The following is a 21994-nucleotide window of genomic DNA, read 5'->3' on the forward strand; positions in this document are numbered from 1 at the left end:
TTTACATTTTTACAATTTCTGCTGTGGGCCTGTTTATTCAGCAATAACATATTAAAGACATAAAGCAGAGTTTCACTCAAAAGCGGAAGCCCTGTTTATTTGCATCCTCCCCCCCGTCCACTGCCATATTTGGCACCTTTTGGGGGGAGGGGGAGTGGGTACCTGGTTTTGACAGGTATCCGCTCTCACTTCCGGCTCAGTTCGCCTCAGTGAAGTGACCCAGACGTTCGGCCCCCTCCTTGCTCCCTGCCAGACCAATCAATAGGTGCGGTGTGACTCTTGCATGCACAGTGGGTACCAGGCTGTGAAGCCGCAAGCTGTCACAGCCTGGCACCCACAGTAGAGATGTCGGCGCCATGGAGGACAGAAGGAGAGAAAGGACTGCATAGGTGAGAACATCGCTGGAAGCGTGTGTTTATTAAAAGTCAGCAGCTGCTGACTTTCAATAAACATAAAAACGGCTGGAACTCCACTTAGGTAGCATAAGACTTAAGATAAAAAAAATAATACATACATTGTTTTTTTCCAGGACACACAAGGTTTTCTTTTTTGTGAATATTGTCTTGCAACAATGTTTTTTTTTTGGCAATCCTTAATTAAACATAACAAAACTAACTTTTTCTTTTTAAAAAGTTTAAAAATAAAGAATATGGCCCAAGAAGTGTCCCACCCAATACAAGCCTTTATTTATCCATCAGTGGAATTCCCGTGGACGAAGACCAGGGGGAAACTCTGGGGTTCCAAATATAGGTGCTACAGGGGAGTGGGGTGAGTGGAGAGCCACCTGTTTGCAGGCTGAATCCCAGAGATGCAAGGAGTGGGATAGCATGGGGCAAATAATAGCACTCCTTTTCTTAGGGGAGATCCACATCCACAAAAGGCCAGTGGGAAGAGGTGCACAAGCCTGCGCCACTAGCGCTATCCATTCTAGTCGATAAAAAAATGGCGTATATTTGCAACAATTGATTTATCTGAGCCGCCCAATAATATTTTCTGAGATTCGGTACCCCCAACCCACCAGAATCTCCTAAAGTATATAATGTTCGATGTTGTAGTCTGTGGCTTCTAGCAACCCAAATAAAGTGTATCAATTTGTTCTGGAATCTATGGAGGTCAGCAGCTGGAACAACTATGGACAAGGTGCGAATAAAATAAAGTATTTTGGGTGGCACTACCATCTTAACTGCTGCAATGCTACCTATCCAAGACAGAGATGCAAGAGATGACCACTGTTTAACGTCCCTCAACAAATGTGCCTACCACCAAAGAACAACCCAAAATAAATTTTCCAGCTCTTGATGATTGCAGTGATACCATATATGTGTATGTTATTTGTTGTTTGTACCCGTGGTACAGCCCAGAAACAATGGTGCGAATTTTGTTTTTTGTGGGGTTTTTTTTTTACCTAAAAACACACTGGCACTGACACTAACTGACACTGATACCAATTAAAAAAAAAAAATCCTGACCTTGACCCAAAACACTTACCCTGGCACTGAACAAGATCAAACCTTGATCTAGGTATTTTTTCTTTATTTGTTCTTTTATTTCTTAATATTTATCTATCTTTTTTATTTTTTTTTAACAAACTTTTTTTGTCTCTATGCCAGGAATTAGAGAGATACAATGTATCTCTCTCCTCCATCCATAGAAAAAAAAAAAAAAAGAAAAACAAGGGGGGCGGGCTATACAGTGACTGATCACTGTGATAGCCAATCAGAGGCTAACACAGCGATCATGTGACCTGGAATCGGGAGTCCCGGGTCCCGATCGTTAGAACTCTCAGTGACACCCCAGTATTTGTGCTGGGAGTGCGCTGTGCTGCGAGCTCCCAGCAGAAAGACAGGTACACAAATATGCAGCCCCAAGGAAAAAAACCCAGTTCTGTGAGGCCGCATATTTGTGTGATGTCAGCGTGAAGGGGTTAATTACAAATTACAGAAGTATTACAAACTTGAAATAAAATAATTTCTTACAGTTTTGAGAAGGTGCCAATAATTTTGTCCAGTCCATTTTGGGGGTTATGAGTGGAATGTGCCAGATTTGGCTTTTTGTTCCTCCACGTTTTTGTGTCATACCAATACAATCAAAAGGAATAAATTTGATAATGCCAAAACATTTGTAATTGCAACAATTTTCTTGGCAAAGTGTTGCATTATCTAACAGAAATGCAGGGGTGCCAATATATTTGGCCATGACTGTAGCTGCCTTAAAAAATCCAATAGGAAAAGTGATACACCCTTGAATTTGAATAGTTGATATGTCAACCAGGCTGCAGAGATCTCACCAAAAAATAATGGAGTCAATTCACTAAAGGTTACCGCATGCGATAACAAGGTCACATGACTCATTTACATAAATATGATTGCATGAAATAATAAAAGTCAAATCAAAGAAAAAAATATAGAATGTGAGGTAAATACCGCACATTTGTTAAAATAGTGAGATACTGTAAATATTGCAAAAAAATAAGATAAATCATTAAAGTCAATTAATCAAAAACACACACATTTGTTATTTATCACCAGGTGTTTGCTGGCAGTATATTAGAAATGTACAAAACAATTAGAGGAACTCTGCACTGGCCAGAAAGTGAAAAGTATACAATGTATCAGTGTATGCTCTCTGACCTTAGGAATGAAAATAAATTGTAACATTTCATGAGAGAGAGATCATTTTGTGAAAGAAAGCACACTATGATGTTTTCATAGTTTCACAGTATTGATTTGTGCATTCTGGTGCAATGTTAGCCTGCAAAAAAATTGTGAAAATACAACACCAAAAATAACGCAAAACTTAAGTGCTAAATATGGCAAAACATAAATATTTAAATAACGCATGTTTTTTAGTGAATTGAATACTTTTGAAATAAATACTGCACGAGTTATTTTAACTCAAAAATCCAGGTGGTATTTATCTCTTAGTGAATTGACCCCATTGAAAACTATTAGGTAATTTAATAAGGTGTAGCCCCCCCCCCCCAACCTTTGACATAAAATACTTTACTCCCTCCTCCCAAGATGTATACTTAAAAATCCTCTTTGTGCTAAAAGTCATTGAAACCAAATCACTTAGACATCCACTGGGCCATCTCCTGAGGCAAGAGAAACTTGAGACTAACCGTTTGTGGAGTTCTACTGTACTGGTGCAGCAAGAAAAGTATATATTGTGTGGCCCATGGCATAGAAGTAGTTAAAATTCTAAGAATGCGGAAGGTAGAGTAATTTAGGATGGTGGGGTGTGTGCAAGAAGAGTACACTTGTTTGAAGGAGCACTTATCCTTTAAACATGTGAAAGTCACAATGTAAATTCCTTTGAAGGTAAACCTTTCAAAAATAACTGAACATGTGTTGAATATACTATACTTTTTCTTTAAGCACCCCCCATTTATAGACAATATACTATATATATATATATATATATATATATATATATATATATATATATATATATATATATATATATTGCGTATCCTGAATAAATCAAATAAATATGAGAGAGAGCGTAGTCACCTTAACTATTCCACTAAATGTACAGTGCTTTTAGAAACGGGGGTCTTGGCATTCCTATCAGATGATTTACTGTATATGATAAAAAAGCTTGAGCTGCCACCACTGTACTGTATATATGGTTATAGGTGTGTGACTACCAATTCTATTTAATTATATGTAATACTCACTATAAAATGAATATCAAAAGAATTTGAAATAGATATATGACAACATGCATTACACAAATTCATAAAAAATTAAAAAAAAAAAAAAAATTCTTACAAAAATGTAGGGGTGAAGCTACATAAATCATATGAACAGACATCAGGCAGGCATGGCTAAACAAACACTCATTAAAGTGATTGTAAACTCTAATTTTTTTTCCCTTAATCCATTCCCTGAATTTAGGTAAAAAAAAGCCTCACTGACGACATAACCTAACCTAACCCCCCCCCCCGAAACCTAGACATTTACCCGACTCCTCACTGCTCCAGTGTCTTTTCCAGCTGCAGCCCTGCTTTTGTCTTTTCCTGGAGGTGCCACAGGAGACACTGAGAACAACAGGAACCACAGGCTCCTGCTTCTGTCAGTCAGGGAGCAGGGGTGTGGCTTGCCAGCACTGTGTGTGCGCCTATGGTCACACACAGCCAAGCTCCGTCAACATGGGTGCCCCCAGGTTGCTGAGGGGGCACTTAGAAGAAGAAGGAGTGGACAGTGCAGGCAGGATGCCAAAGAGAAGGTAAGTGACCACTATGTGCAATATCATTGCATAGAGCAGGTAGAAATTATATATTTTTAATTTTAGGGGGAAAAAAATAGCTTTTAGAATCACTAACTCTTCATCATGAGGTAACAAGACAGGGTAGCCTACTTTTGGGGAAAATAGATAGATTTTGATGATTGGATCATTTTGCTTTGGCGCACAGATTCTGGTTCAAGTTTTCTGATGTGGATAATTTGTTACATTTTCACCAATTAACCATGTTCCCATCACCCTATAGAAGAAATACTGTTACAGGGTGGCAGGGCTGTGCAAAATTACGTATATATATACGTGATTTTGCATTTCCTGGTAGGGGGCACGCATGCACCCTGCCCGTGCCGCTGTTGGCTGCCTCAGCTGTTGATCACCGAGTCCTGGCTGGTGATTCCCCGCTGGCACCTGGTAATCGCTGATGGGAGGAGAGACCTTTTTTACATAGTTACATAGTTAGTCTGGCTGAAAGAAAGACAAAAGTCCATCCAGTTAAAAAAAAAAAAAAAAAAAGTTATAATCCTACACCTACAGTTGATCCAGAGGAAGGCAAAAAAACCCAGCAAAGAAAGATCCAATTTGCTCCTGCTGGGAAAAAAAATCCTTCCTGATCCCCCGAGAGGCAATCGGATATTCCCTGGATCAACTTTACCTATAAAAGTTAGTATCCAGTTATATTCTGTGTCTCTAAGAAAGAATCCAGGCCTTTTTTTGAAGCAATCCACTGAGCTGGCCAGAACCAACTCTTGAGGGAGTCTATTCCACATTTTCACAGCTCTCACTGTGAAGAAACCTTTCCATGTTTGGAGATTAAATTTCTTTTCCTCCAGACGTAAAGAGTGCCCCCTTGTCCTCTGTGATGACCTCAGGGTGAATAGCTCTACACCGAGTTCACTATATGAACCACTGATGTATTTATACATGTTGATCATATCCCCCCTTAATCTCCTCTTCTCAAGAGAGAATACATTCAGTTCCTCTAATCTTTCCTCATAGCTGAGCTCCTCCATGCCTCTTATCAGTTTGGTTGCCCTTCTCTGTACTTTCCCAAGTTCACCAAAACAATACAGATCTCTCCCCTGTCAGCTCATGAACAGTGCTTTGTATTGCTCTGCATAGCAGAGCAATACAAAGCGATGTGCTGACACAGTGAAACACACACACAGCACACAGTAAAACACACACAGCACACAGTTAACCCTTTAATCACCCCAGATGTTAACCCCTTTCTGCCCAGTGCCATTAGTACAATGTCAGTGCTTTTTATTAGCACTGATCATTGTACTAGTGTTACTGGGGATGTCAGTGACAGTTAATCAGTCCCCCCCCCCCCCAGTGTCAGAATACCCATCACAGTCCCGCAGTCCCTTTATAAGTCGCTGCTGTTACTATTAAAAAAATAGACATTCCTGTATATATATCACCATTTGTAAATACTATAACTTTCATGTAAACCAATTAATTTACACGTATTGGGATTTTTTTTTTAGCAATGACATGTAGCAGAATACATTTTGGCCTACATTTATGATGAAATTAGATTTTTTACATTTTTTTACTGGACATGTTTAATAGTGAAAAGTAAACAAAATAGTTTTTTTCTAAAAGTTGTCGATCTTTTTTGTTTATAGCGCAAAAAAATTAAAAATGCACAGGAAATCAAATATCACCGAAAGAAAGCTCAATTTGTGGGCATAACTTTTTATAACTACATAAATTTAATTCGGGTGCAGTGTTGGATGACTCTGCATCGCAAAAAATGGCCTGGACAGGAAGGGGGGTAAATCCTCTGGAGGGCAAGTAGTTAATTAACTGCATAATATTTTTTGATATATGACAGAATTAACTGCATAATATTTTTTGATATATGACAGAATGTTCATTAAATGTATAAGGCTCACCATACAGGTTACAGGCAGTCCCTGGGTACTGTATATTTGTTCTTAAGTTGAATTTGTATGTAAGTTGGAACAGGTACATTTTTTTAAGTGTAACTCCAGTTAAAAAATTATTTTTACATTTTGGATAGCATAGGGAAGAGTTAACAGGTCATGCAGTGATGTAAGAGTGCTGAAAGGTCCACTGGACAGTAGGTGGTAGCATGCCATGAGCAGCAAGATGGCTGCCCAGTGGTTTCTGGGACCAGCGTGATGACTCGTTGCCTCTGTTCTTGAGTACAAGTTGGATGTTTGTAACCCAGGGACTGCCTGTACAATCTGACTATACAATCAACTTTAGATCTACCAAAAAAAATGTAATATGAGGGCCTACATAAACATCCAATCGATTTGTATCCAAACAGGCAGGCCTATACTACACACACACACGTTGGTAGATCTAAAGGAGATTGTACAATCAGACTGTAACATGTAAGATTTAGTCATATATTGTTTATTTAAAGATTCATGTGGTAAAAAGATGTATGTTTCGCTGTATCATGGTGTAGAGAGGATTCAGTGTCACCCAGGGTTCTCACCCAGGAGAAAATTGGCCTACAGCTTCGTGCAGGATTGGATTTTTATATTCAGCACACTAAACAAAAAAACAACAACAAACAAACAGATCCTACATCCACCTCAGAATATACGGATCATTATCTACAGCTGATATACAAATGTTTTCCAGCTTGTCTTTACAACAGAAGCCGATCTAATGATCAATTTCTCTCGATCGGGGTTGGTCAAACATGGAGAGAAATTCAGCCGATCACATTTTGATCTGTCTATGGCCATCTTAAGCATCTATTTCACTTGGTCACCTTCTAATAGTATTTTTTTTTTCAGTAAAGGACAGAGAACATTTCAGTGAGAGAGGAAAATTATTTTCTCTGAAACTGCCCTAGTTAGGAACCTATTAAAAATGTACATGTTGGACTAATTACTTTACCAATTAACACAGGTTATTTTCTCATTGTAATTAGGGACATTATAACTTGCCCTATATAAATTTTGTAAAAAAAAAAATTGCTACTTAGTTAAAAGGTAGTATTAATAGGCAGCAATGTAGTTTGAAAATACAAATAAATGCCTCAGAACAAAGTCAGGGTGAGAAGCAGATTGAAGTTGGGCTTGCAAAGTTTTTCCAGCGGGTCTTTGTTGCCGTCTGCCCTATAACAGATTTATTGCTACAGGGCAGACATTCTGTGAAAAATCATGTATAAAAACATGATCTTGCACTTCCAGGCACAAGGGTGGGGTGGGGGGGGGGGGGGTCACCTGCCACTGGAGTGCCGCTTCTGTTGTTACTGGACACACCAGAAGCTGATCAGGTGCCGGCCAATGGATGAGCACCATCACCTGTTGACTGCCGAGGAGACTGACAGAACACAGCTTTGCCTACGTAAACAAGGCAGAGCTGTGTTATGTCAATGGTGATCTGCTAGATTTTATTCAGGGAATAAAATCTTGCAGATTGCCTAGTAAAAACAGCACATTGTACACACAAAAACACATAGCTAGGCACACAAATAACCCTTTGAAGACAATAGATGTATAACCCTATCCCAGCCAGCAGTGCTGGAACAAGGTATTCTAGTGCTCAGGGCCAGAATGTCAAACTGTGCCCCCCCCCCAATATTTATGGCATCAGCAAAAATCTCCCCCCCCAAAAAAAAAAAAAAAAAAGAATCAAGCACTACTCTACACTCCAACCCTTTAAGCATATCTTTCCTTTGCAAGCCAAAATTCTCCAAAAACAAAATATTCCCCCACCTCCCAGTACAAATCTCCTTCCTTCTGAAATCCCTCCTCCCTGTATGAATTTTGGACCCCAATACCCCTTCCCAGCTTACTCCTCTCTCTCCCCAAATCTTTCCTCCTAGTACAAACACCCCCCAAAAAAATCACCCATTCTAGCACTATATCACCAATTCTAATCCTCTTTCTCTTAAAAGTTCCCTTTGAGCACAAATCATCCCCTAGCATAAATACCCCCCCTTAAACCCACACTAGCACAACCCCCCCCAATCCCCCTTCCTAACACAAATCACCCCACAAATAAAATTTCTCCTCTAAAATCCCACCTCCTAGTACAAATTACCCCTCTCCTGAATTTCCCCATGAGCACAGTTTCCTTCCCTAAGCACAAATCCCCCCCTTAACAGACCCCCCAAAATTCCCATCCTGGCACAAATCCCCACAATATTCCCTACTAGCACAACATCTCCCCCTTAAATCCCCCTTCCTAAAACAAATCCCCAATTTCTTACTAGAAAATATTTCCCTTACCAGCACACATCCCCCCAAAACACCATTCCTAATAACCCCCATTAAATCACCCCCCTATGCAAATCCAATCCCCCCTCACAGCACATATCCCCCCTCCAAATTCGCTCACTAATTCTCTTCTCCTCCTTTAGCACATTCGCATCCCCAGTTTCTTACTTTGCCCTCCTCCTATGTCCCAGTGCAGTTCCCCCTTCCATCAAACACACAAACCTCAGATGCAGTGGCAGTGTGAATTCCTCCCCCCCCCCCGGCTCATCTTGACACTAGGAGGAGCCTAGGGCAAGCAAACTTAAAGTGTTACTAAACCCACAACAGTAAAATCAGTCTGTGTATGCAGTAAAGCATGCTAGTTATACTCACTGTGGAACGCAGTGGCGGATTGCAAAAAATGGTCTAGTCATGATGGGGGGTAAATCTTCTGGAAGTCAAGTGGTTAAAGTCACTTAGAGTGCACTGTGCTCATAAATAAAACTAACTAAATAAAACAAACAAATGACAATAAACAAAGTTTTATAAGCTGAATCAGTAGTTCCAGTAATCAAATGGTCACAGTTATCAATGTTCACTTATATCATCAGTACTTTGCAGCCATATCAAGTGTTGAGTTTTCCAAAACAGTGCTCCAAAATTATACATGCATCAGCTGAGCTTCCTCTCTGAAATGAATAGACCCACCAAGTGCTGTAAACTAGGGATGAGCTAAACATACCTTGGCTCGGTTCAGGGCGAGTTTGGTAAACTACTAAAGTCTGGATGCCAATTCCGAACCCCTCTTAAATTGATGGGAGTCAAGAGTTAAAAAACAGTAATTACCATTTTCTAGACAAGTGACTGTCAAACAAATTGCATGGAGGCTGAGTACCGCTTTGGGAAACATGTAACAAAGCAAAGGGGCTTCGGATTACCTTCATCTTTACCAGACCCTTATCCTGGATGAAGGTTTGGTTATAGATGTTCATGTGGTACCCCACACAAAAAATCTATACAAAAATGGTGGTGGGTTCCCCAAATTCCATATTAGGATGGATCTGGGATGCATTTTAAAGGGCAACAAAAACTACAAAAAGACATACCAGACCCCTATTTACGCATGCAGTCTGGCTGGCCAGGAAGGGGCAATATGAGTGTGCACCATCCCCCAAACCATACCAGGTCACATGTTCTCAACATGTGGGTGTACATTGCCATGTTGAATAGGACAAGGGTCTCTTGCACCACAACCCTGGCCCAGTGGTTGTGGGGGTCTGCAGGCAGGAGAGATTATTGGAATCTACAACACCCTATTAAGATAAGGGGACTCCCAGATACTACCCCTTCCCACATGTAGATGAGTCAAGGGTACTTATTCACAAAAAAACGTAAACAGCAATTACACCACACTTTTTGTCATTTAATAATTTTAAAAAAATCTCATGATGTACATCCATTGTCAATCATGTGGTCCAGTGAAGCAGATCCACATTAATCCTGATGACTGAAGACCAGCGACGCACCAAAAAAAAAAAAAATCTGGGTAATCACAAACATGATCCACCCCAATCACTAGTCATTACCCGTGATGAATGATTAATAAATGGCAGGATCTCCTGGGTGATGTCATTGATCGAATATGGCCACATTGCCATTGTTGGTCAGTGCAATCCCTGCCCCTATGTTTACATGGTTGGGACCAGGATTGGGCTGGGACAGTAAATGAATGGAGCTGGGTGATGCAACTGCTTGCTAAGTATGTAAAAGATGCCAGCACCCCCTGCTTCTTTAACCATTTACAGAAAGAAATCTGTCATATAGTAGCGGTAAGAATACCACTACTATACATGATGTTCGACTCCCGAATGACTTAACAAGTAAAGTTTGGTCCGAACATGTGTTCAGATCGAATGATGAGCTCATCCCTACTGTAGACCAACATAGTTAAAGGTCAATATGTGCCTAATGTCATCAGTCTGCAAGACACACTGGGATTGATTTATTAAAACTGGAGAGTGCAAGATCTGGTACAGCTCTGCATATAAACCAATCAGCTTCCAGATTTTACTGTCCAAGCTTAAATTAACAATCTGAAGTTAGAAGCTGGTTGGCTACCATGCAGAGCTGCACCAGATTTTTCATTCTCCAGTTATAGCAAATCAACCCCACGGTCTCTCTCCACCACATCTCCATCTGGTATCTCTCTTAGTAGTGCATCAAAGCAAAGAGCCAAAAACTTCCATAGTATTAGACCTCAAACAACCAATTAAACAAATATGAATCACACTCACAAGGAAAAGTACTATATTAGCAATACAATAACGTGCCTAATAAAACCAAATGTACTATGATTCAGCAGTAGTTTTAGTGCATCATATGGGCCAAAATGGGCTGCAAAAAAATTAATCCAGCGACGACCATCAGACTTGTGCTCCTCTGAACTGAATGGATCCACAAGATATAAAAGAACACTATAGCTAATGGTAAAATAGCGCTAGATGAAATTAGTTCCCTTCTGATGAGCTTCCTCTCATTACCAATTTTCCATTCATAATCCCCCTCAAGTGAACATACATAGAGAAGACAAACTCTCCATACTGTAAAACTGCACATATTTAATGGATGAAAGAAAGTAAAAACACTCTCATAGTGTTATTATAGCACTAAGTATATATGCTTTTTGTTACCTTCTCACCATTTGAAGCCTCATGGCATCAGCACTTTCAAGTTGCTTAATGGTGTCAGTGTGTCCCTACCCAATGTGTTTCCTAATGTGACTTCTTTAGGAGTGAAATTGTGGTAAAGCATGTTATTGTCAAGCCCTATGTGGGCAGGACAGATAAATTGCCAGTTCACCTGATCAAAGGCATTTTCCGCATCTGTGGAAAGTAACAGCATGTGAATGCCCTCAACTGGGTCAAGTGGATGGCATCAAAGTATTTCTGAAGGCAAACTTTTTTTTAACATTAGATAGAGTGGTGAGAAGTTAGAACCCATGTCTGGTTGCTGTCTGTGTCTCTGGGTTTTTTCTTCATTTTGGAGTAAGGGTGGGTTATAACCCCTGTCAGAATTTTTTTCACCATCTGTGTACTATTTCAGAGATTTCCCTTCATTTCCTACACTGGAGTCCAACAGGAAGTGAGAGGAAACCACTGCAAATGAAGAGAATTCCTTGGGGCCTCCCAGGTCGCCAGAACTAGGGTCCCCGATGGAAGATTTCCCCTCAAGTACCTTTCTGGAGATGTTCATTTTCAACGATAAAGGTAAACAGGATAAATAGAGAGGGTGAATCTCCCTAATGGGGGCACAGACAGCAATAAAAACTGACAGATGTTCTAATCCCTCTACACTCTATCTAAAACTAGAAAAAAAATTACCTTTAGTTATACCTTTAAAGTTTTACCTTTAATTGTCAATGTCAATGGAATTGAAAGTGAGGGTAAATCCAAAATTTTGAGTTGCCGCCAGAACCGAAATAGAGGTCTACAGGACCAGATGCAAAAGGTATATCCCTTATATGACACAGATGTAAAAAAACTGACAGCAAATTTAACTTACTAGCATTTCCAAAAATGGAGCAAAGGCCAGAGTCAAAAATCTTTTTGATTGTTCTAACTTTAGTCCTGTAATCAGTATAGGGTATTTAGAACCTAGATTGTAAACTTTTGTGTAGAAGTTCATAAAGCACATGGCTATTGATCCGAACAAGAAGTTTGTCTCTGTATTCAGATATAATATGAGGGATGTCGTTTCTAGATCTGTCATCTTTTAATGATTTACCTAATTGTTTCCTGGTTAATTGCTATATTCGAAAAAGTTATTAATCGTGAATTCAAGTAAGATATCAGTTGGTCTAGGTTAGCCAGTATAGAGGGTGCCATATTAGCCTTATGTTTCACCTCTAAGGACCTGATTTGGTCAAGGAGGAGATTTGTGCCTATAACTATAAGGATGTCTCTCAAAGAGCATTTGTAAGTCTCCCACAAAGACGGAGGGTTTTGGAAGGGTTGGTCATTTCTAATCTTTGATTCTACTGTGGGATTTTGGAAGAGGGACTTGTAAACCTTCCAGTGCTAGGGTCATGGGAAATGGGGTGTGATCAGATAGGGTAATGCTCCAAATGGTGGAATGAGTGAGGAGTGGCTGTATTTTGGGGGTAAAAAGTTAGTCAATCCTCAAATAGATTTTCTGAGAGGAAGAAAGGAAGATGTAGTCCCCCACCACAGGATGTAGCAGTCTACAAGCACCTATTAATTTGCCAACAATGGAGACATCTTCTGAGAAGTCTAAATCTGTTAAAGAAAGATATGAAGTTACTTGGAGGAGTAAACAGGGGGTTTTAGTAAAGTCACTACCTAGTACTAACATTATCTCCACGATCTCTGCAAGCTTGGAAAGACACTGTTCCAGGAAATCTATATAACCTTGTGGCCATAGGAGTTCCCCCTTCAAAAACAAAATGCATTCCATCTTCTGAAGTACAGTATATTGTTTGGAGAACTTCCCTGGGATTGCTTTAGAGACTAGGATAATTATTCCTCTTGATTTGGAGTAAGTGAGGGACAATGTAATGCTGTAGTGATGATTTAAAGGTTTGGGGGCTATATTAGTGAGTCTCTTGTAAGGAAACTCTTGCAAGATATTGATGAAGGGTAGGTCACTAGATTAACTCAAGGTTTGGTTTGAACACAGGTTCAGACAGAACTTTATATATGGTAGGCATATGTGAGCACACAGGAAGAAATGTCAGCAGCTATGCACAAGGTAACCAATCAAACCCTTTAAACTAAGCAATACAAGAGAGTGTGTAGCGCTAAAATACTAAAAGATATGGATAAAAAGCTCATAAAATAGATCAAATAAAAACTTCTGCGTTTATAAACATTTTTAAAATAAAAAGTCCATAAAGTGACTATAGGTGCTCTGATATCCTGTACAATCCAGAAAACGGTGTTTGTGCAAACAAGTGTGGAAAAAATGCACACTCACCAGAACGCGCAATAAAATGTGCGTTTTGTATATATTATATCCTGATGTCATCTTAAGGCCATCTGGGGTAGGTCAGGTGTACAATAAACTCCCTCTTATGGTGGACAGATCCTGGGTCTTTGAATGATGAATCAGGGATTTTCAGAGTTCCCCTTAAGGGATAGATGGGTACAGCTCACAGGGTGTAGTAGTGGCTCCCTCTCTGGAGACTAAATATTGGGTAGCTTTTGTTTTCCAGAGATCTTCCCTTAGACCATTTTTTTTTCTTCACTGATGTTGCTGTCAAAAACAATGGATCTGGTGTAATGCTGCACACTGTCCTCACCACCACGCCCCCATCCGTCAGCCCAAACCATTGAACTCCTGGCCTGCAATGCACAGCGTGCGCTTGCTCTTCTCCTCAAAGAATCGCTCGCTGCGCTGTACCTCAGAGAGTCTGAGTTATACAGTTCCGCCTCCTCCAATGTGTTGCTGTCTATGCCCGATAGACAAAATAATGTGCATTTATTTTTTTGTCTGCAGGAGCCTGCAAAGCATAGCACCAGAGATCGGCAGATCGCTGGTGCCATGCAGGTCTCCTGTAAATGTGTCAGGATAACCCATATGAGCAAGCAGATATACTGACAGGAAGAATCATTGAACTACCATGGCATTCTGCAGCTACCTCCAGTCTAGGGGCCCCTCCATAGAGAGATTGCCTACTCCATTCTACAGGCCCGTCCATAGAGAGATTGTCACCTCCAGTCTAGGGGCCCCTTCATAGGGAGATTACAACCGCCAGAACAGGGGCCCCTCAAATGGGAGACTGCTACCTCCAGTCCAGGGGACCCTCAATAGGGAGACTGCTACAGCCAGTCCAGAGCCCTCTCCATAGAGAGATTGAAACCTCCAGTCCAGGGGACCCTCAATAAGAGAGACTGCCATCTCCAGTCCAGGGGACCCTGCATATGGAGACTGCTACCTCCAGTCCAGGGTCCCTCCATAGAAAGATTGCAACCTTCAGCCCAGGAGCCCCTTCATAGAGAGACTGCCATGTTCAGTCCAGGGGCCCCTCCATAGAGAAATTGCCACGTTAACCTCTAGCAACCAATAAGTAAGTGGTAATGATGAACAGTAACAAATAGTAACCAATCAGTGAGTGGTAAAGGTGTGCAGTAACCGCTAGCAACCAATTAGTAAGCAGTAATATTGTGCACTAACCTCTAGCAACCATCAGCAAGCATACATGTACTGTAACCCCTAGCAACTAATCAGTGAGCCATAATGTATGCTGTAACCTCTAGGAACCAATCAGTGAGTGGTATTGATATGCTGTAACCTCTGGCAACTAATCGCAATCTCTGCCTGATCTGCTGCAGTAAATGGATTTTGAGTCTGGCTGATATTTATTATAGGTCTCAGAACAGGTAGAGAATGAAGTTGCAATGTGGGGGGGGGGGCAAGAAAATGGTCTCTTCTTGGTCCAGTGATTTTGTCGGTCTCGACTGTCCCATAGACACAGAAAACAAGGGTATTTGGTATACCCAGCTTGTTGCCCGAGCAGCATGCACAAGACCTTCAAGTCCCCACACACTTGCCAACCATGGTCTTCATATTTAAGTTTACGAAGAACCAATTCCAAGTTCCCGTAGGTTTCCTTCAAGTGTACGGAATGACCTATAGGTCTGGAAGCGTAAAAACCACCGTTGTGGAGTAAAACTGCTTTGAGACTTCTTTTTGAAGAATCTATAAAAAGACGCCATTGCTCTGAATCATATTGGATTTTAAAATTGACCATCAGACCTTCGACATCGATGCAATAAACCAACTTGTCTTCCTGGGCGAAGTAAGGAATGAACTCCTTTTCACGATGTCTGAACCATGAAGATGACACTCCTGGCAACAATAAATTCCTGCTTTTCAGCCTTGATCCGAGTAACTCTGCGGCATCTTTGGGAAGATTCAAGTCTTTTACTAAATCATTCATCTCCTCCTGAAAAAACAATTTTGGTCTTGTATCATCTTCAAAGTCAGAACATGATTCGTCATCTGGTTCAGGTATGACTTCACCTTCATCGGAGCTAGATATCTCTTCCAAGGTAGCAGGGGTACTGGTATATCTGTGCCATGGGGGATGGGACAAATTGCTGAGTGAAGATTGGGGGATGGAATGGAATGCTTCCATTTGGAATTAAACCCTTTCACATCGCATGAACAAAAGTAACAGTTGTCACTATGGTTCTTTTGCTCTCGCCATACCATAGGAATCCCATAATGGAAAGATTTTTTCTTACCCTTGAACCAGTTATCTTGATCTCCAATTTTTAGTCCAAAGTATGCAAAGTATACTTTTTTCACAAAGTCTGTAATATTCTGCTGTTGCTTCAACACTGTATATTCACCACAGATGAAAAAGAAACTGGCAAAATAATATACTTTTGCGAAGCCATAACATAACAGTTGAAGAATGACGAGCTAACACAAACTGCGATGAAAAAGTGTGAACAGCCTAGAACCAAGAACCTGATGATGATTCGTGCACAAGTGTGGACTGCAGGAGAGAGCAGCTCTGTGTCTGTACACCAGATGTCACAGTGCTGACCACACCCCCCTGCACTGACCGGAGCTGCTGCTTTCTGCCCTGTGTCTCCCTCCCACTGGATTCTTCAGGAAAGATTAACCCCTTCTACCATTAGAAGCACAGACTCAGGGCTGAGACTTACACATACAGCATGCTGCTGAGTATCCCATTAGTCAGACATGAAACTCAGAGCAGCACTTGTATTCACCCCCTTTGCAGGGGGGGAGGGACAGAGATTGTTTACCTGCAAATAACAAAAAAGGGCCAGAAGAGAACTAGGGAAATGAGGAAATAGATTTTTTTTCCCCTAAAACTTGTTTAGCTTATGTATATATTGCTGACCATCAGATTTACAGTGCTATATTTTTTTTTAACATAACTAGGACAACCCCTTTAAGGTTTTTTGGCATTTTATATCTTAAATGCACTTATGTGAATTAATTAATAGTAATTTGGACTTTAAATTTGGTTAAAAACCCATAGTATAAAAAAAATACCAAAAATTTAAAAAATTTTATACATTTGAAGACAATTTTGCATTTTGTGGCAAATCATGATGTCTAGGAGTTTTTTCAATATTTTATTTGTTTTCAGCACACCAAAATACATGGAAATTAAATGAAAATAATCAAACAGCTTTTTAGTCGCAGACATGTGATCCTTTAGAGTCTTTGTGAATTCTGAATGTACCAGTATATCACAAAGATTCTGTGTCCTTCAGGCAATCATTTTGGGAGAATGATCTCTGCTTAATTTGGGCTATTAGTAAGAATCCCCCAGTGCTTCTGTAGGATTCCCCTCACTTTTTCCCACTGGGCCACAAAAGGGGTAATCAGATGTACTGCGCCCGGGGCTATCACTTTATTCCTACATTCCTTATTTCCCATGAGGTTTAATGTATCATAACTGTCTGCTCTACGCTTTGCCCTATGCAACAATCGATGTGAGTATCCTCTTTCCCTGAATCTGGAATAAAGTTCTCTGTTCTTTTCTGTAGTCACTATTTTGAACAATTACGTTTTATATATGAAGGAATTGACCCATTGGTATTCCATTCTTTAGCCAATCCAGATGATACCGGATACCACAGGTGTATTTTTTAAGGGAATTTTGCATTTTTTAAGTGTCACTTTAAGTATTATTGCATTTTCCACTCCTCACTAAATTAAAAACATTTTTTTTGCTTTGGTGTATGTTCACCAGGGCAGATACCAGCCTCCCATGCTATTTGTTTATCCCTTGTCTATTAGCTTAAAAACCAATAATGCCATTTTCTAATATTCAGCTTCTATTGTCTTCAATGGAGTTTGGATTCTGCACCTGAACTTCAGTAAAGTTTTTCAAATCTGCTTTGAACTAAACCTCCTAACTAGTACTGTGACTGTAGGTTTAGCAAAAACCAGTTATTTGAATGGATAAATGGTATTGGTGGTGCAGGGGTTCATGATTTACTCTCGCCCAGGTAGGTAGAGACCCTGTGCTCCATTCACTAAAGCATATTGCATGCAATATTTGGGTGACCTAACACACCACACAGGCAATATTGAAGGAATGTAAAAATATAACAGCCAGTTTGAAGTAGCCTCCACCTTTTTGAATCAGTAGTGCATAGAACAGTAACATTCTAAGTAAGTAAACAGTAATGCATAGAAACCAAAATTTCAATAAAAACAGAAAAATGTAGTGAAATATATTTTTCCCCTGTCATTTCGGCAAATTTTCAGAAACTTTTTTTGTGTATATACAAACATATAAATCATTTGCTGCAAAGAAACTTCCAATCTCTCCAAACATAATACAATGTACATGTACAGTATATCACATTGGTCTAATCCCTTGTTACAACATACTGTATTTCATATGATAGTAGGGATACTTTAATTTTATCTTTGAACATTTTTGATTAAGACAAAATCAGATTAGGAATAGACAAGTATTCTTAAAAAGATGTGTAACTTGAGCTGTTAAGTGAGGGGTGTGACGATCGTGGCGTCAGACCCCAGCCCTTCTCACCAAACTCGTGACCGAAGAACTAGCCAATCTAAAACCGCGCTGTCACGTGTGTAACAATGCCAAGCCCAGCTGCCCCCTGCACAAAGATTTTCCAGCTAATGGACCACAATCTGTGTGCTGGCAGCCTGGGAGCGATTGTTACTGGGTCAGGTTAATTACGCAATTAAACCTTCACACTGCCACCACCTCCTTTTTGTACAGAGAAAGAGGAAACTCGGCAATATCAGCAATAACACTATGATGTTTGCATAAGCGTCGGTATACCGCTGTCACCACAGGCAGAGATATACCGAAGTTTAAAACACACAGCAGCGCTCTTCAGAGGCAGGGGTTCTTAGTTTGCATTAAAGAGCATTAGAAACAGTCCAACACTTTCAGAAAGTAAGATTACTAAAAAGGTCAAAAGGGTACAATAAGAATATTTACAGAAAATGATGTAGCCAACATTATATATATATATATAAATAAAAATATACAGAGAGCAATAACACAGCAAAGAGATAACAAAGGAATTTAGATAGATAAAGTACTTACCAAATGTCCTGGTTTAAGCAGATCATGTTTCCTGAGCCAAAAGGGTGCTTTATCTCCCAAAGTTAGTTCCGATGTTAAAAGGGAAAATCTTCAACTTAGCTCAACTCAGCTTAGCTTAACTTTCTACTCTAAGCATAACAGCTTTTTCTAGGAACTCAGCAGGGTGTCTCCTTAAAGCAGAGAACCAATCGCCTCATTTGGGGAGGGAGTTGTGGGTGGAGGCCCCAGAACCAAAATCCCTCAAAAGCTGATATCAGGGCAATAACTTCCCCTGGATACATATAACATTCTATCCACGAGTATATTAATACGCAGAATCATCTGCTGAACGTCTAGGTATGAAATATGACATACCTGCTGGGATGGTTAAGGAGATATAATTTTCTGTTCTCCTGTAGCTGTCAGCTAGGGTGTGTAACCTATCAGGCGACTTGTATTAAAGTGAGCGGTCTGAATATATGCCTGGTTTTTATGTAAGTCTCTCATATTCCAATATATGTAATCATAGGGGAAAGTGGGTCTTGAATGTGATGTCTGCTTTATGGCTTATCTGGAATGTCTTTGAACTCAGTGAAGGACTTGGTTTATGGCTTTATGATCCTTCTCCAGCAAGAGTCTTGCAGACATACGGGTGCCAGGCTAATTGGGGTTTATAGCCATGAGCTTCCCCGCTGGGCCTTGATCCCTTTTTGAACTCAGCATCTAGGGACCATGTGTCACTCAACAGAGAGGGAGGGGGGGATGAGGGAAGCTGATTTGGGAGTAGAAAATTATCGAAGATGGAGGCCTTTGCCAAAATGGAGGTTTGCATCCATCTCTGTGTGCACGATTGCTACAAGGGGTGTCATCAATTTGAAGGTTTTGCAGATGGATACCAGAGTGAGACCTACAAGAACATCAGAAGATGAAAATGGGGGAGATTGACTAAAGCTGGAGCACAGAGGATCTGTTATAGCTCTGTCTAACAACCAATAGGCTATTATGTGTTTTTATCAAAGCTTCATTGAGCTAGCTGAATTTAGAAGCTGTATTGGTTACAGTGAACAGTTGCACCAGATTCTTTGGGCTCCAGTTTTAGTAAATCTCCCCTAACGGCTATTCTCTAGCAAGATAAATCAGACTTGTCAAATAAATACCAATGAATTCAGCAGAAATGACTTTCATGTTTAAATAAAGGCAAAACCTTTTTTCCATTTTGAATAGATTGAGGGTTAGAACCCCATCATTTTGTGTGCCATGTGTGCCCCATTGGGGACATTTACCCTCTGTTAGTGTTCTGATGTCAACCCAAAATGTGATATTTTCCTTCCCTTTCACTTTCAATGATAATGAAAAACAGTAGAAATAGAGCAAGTGAGTTTCTCTAACAAGGACAGCAATAGAAACTGACGTGTTCTAATTCCTCTTCGCTGTATCCATCCCAGTGGATATGATGTCATGCAATAAAATACCAATTATTTTCATGAGATAAATACCCCAAATTTTTATAAGATATCGCAAGCCCTATTTTACATTTGTTTGATGAACGGAAAAAAATATTTTTGAAAAAAGAGCTATTTTACCGCTGATCTTAAAGCAATAGTAGATACCATTTCATGAATGGAGCCGATGGTCTCTGGTGGATTGTGGTGTGTTTCAAAATACTACCTTCCAAGTCTGCACCATCCAGTCCTACCGCCAGCAGCCTGTAAAAGTATAGTGAGAGGCTGAAAGTTGCTGCGCATGGACAGGGCTGGAAGCTGTACTGAGTAGTACTAACAGTTTGGGCCACTAGTCTGCATTCCGGAGGTCCGTCAATGGGCGCACACAGCCCATTAGTACCAGTATCCAGCCCCGACCAGCTGCAGCAGCTTTCAGCCTGTCATAGACTTTTACAGGCTGCTGGCAGTGGGGCTGGACAATGCACCTGTGCCTTCTAAACATGCTGGGATCTAATTCACAGTATGCATGAGACCTACAGACTAGCTAGTTGTTTATGTGATGTTGAAAAAGGTCTTCAAAATTAAATTTGTAAATCTGTTGTGATGGCTGTATGCTTTTACTGTGGATCAGGTAGCTAAGGAAAAGGACTGATGTGTATTTAAAACTACAGCCAACTTGCTTGGACAAGTACTGTACATTTTGCTGCATTTAAGGTTCATTTTTCTAATCAGATTGCTACTAGAGTCTATCTTCAGAAACGCATGCATTTAAGCTGATATCTACAGACAATTGCAGTAACAAAGCAGAGGTACAGAGCAAAGCAAAAAAACACTGGTTCTGCTTTGTGCTCTAAAATCAATCATTACTGCTGTGCATTCCAGTGGCACACACTTACAGGTGATGAACAAAAAGGCAATGTGTCTGTATGTGAACCCATATCAAAAAGGTTAGAAGCCACAAGCATATAGGAGTTATCCTGTTTTCAGGTATTATATTGGAAAAACGCTTTTTCTAGCGAAAAAAATGGAATTTCTCATAGTAGAATGTCATTATAGCAAGACATACATTCCAAGTCTCTATTCACTTGTGCAATTAACTGTAGTGTTATCTTGGGGATCCCTATGCATTTTTAGCACAGTGTTTCTCCCAACAGTAATTATTCACTTCCAGCAGATATCCATATTCAGAGGTTTCTCTGGAGGATAAGCGCAGAAGCTAGGTTAGCCTGGGTTTGCTTCATAACCATTACACTACTACAGGATAGCGACAACGATCGTTCAATCAAACATACCTTTCCAAGACTAAATTACAGAAATAGCCAACTGATTATTTCTAGCTCTATCTATCCATCCATCCATCCATCTATCTGTCCATCTTGTAGTGGGTTGCATTTGCTTACCATACTCAGATGAAGGCACAAGCTGCCTTAACTCCATTTCCCTCAACTCCCTGGGTTCCTGAACATGCCTAGGGAACAGCGGCGGACTGACCATTTGGAAACTCGGGCACTGCCCGATGGCCCAGGGTCAGTAGGGGGCCCCATGAGATGCCCCTGGTACCTTTTTCATAGGCTTTTTTGAGTTTGGGCAAGGACACAGAGGCCCCATGATCCCCTATTGCCCGGGGGCCCCATGAGTTGTCAGACTGCCCCTGCTAGGGAATATATGATGCTTAGGCTGGCTATACACTATACAATTTTATGTCCACTTTCTGCCCAATTTCCTTTAAATTTACCTTCAATTATGTAGTGCAAGAGACTGCCTAATTGGATTCAATTGAAAGTGTTGTTTAGGTTTGACCTCATATATGGTTTTTGGTAAATCTAAAGCAAAATTCTCAAGAAAATTGTATAAATGTATGGCAAGCCTTAGCTTCCCACAGCACCTGAGAGTGGCCACACCTAATGAGGCAGAGGTAGCTGGGGAAGTGATCTGCAGCAAAGTGAGAGGCTCTCTATTGTCAGAACTGGGGTAGTTAGGCATGTCTAATAGCATAGATTCTACGTAAGTAGTGGGTAGACCCTTTCCAATTGCTA

The sequence above is a fragment of the Staurois parvus genome, unplaced genomic scaffold (genome assembly GCF_062004578.1).
Source record: "Staurois parvus isolate SC_StPar_1 unplaced genomic scaffold, SC_StPar_1.0 ptg000013l, whole genome shotgun sequence".
Taxonomy (NCBI): Eukaryota; Metazoa; Chordata; class Amphibia; order Anura; family Ranidae; genus Staurois; species Staurois parvus.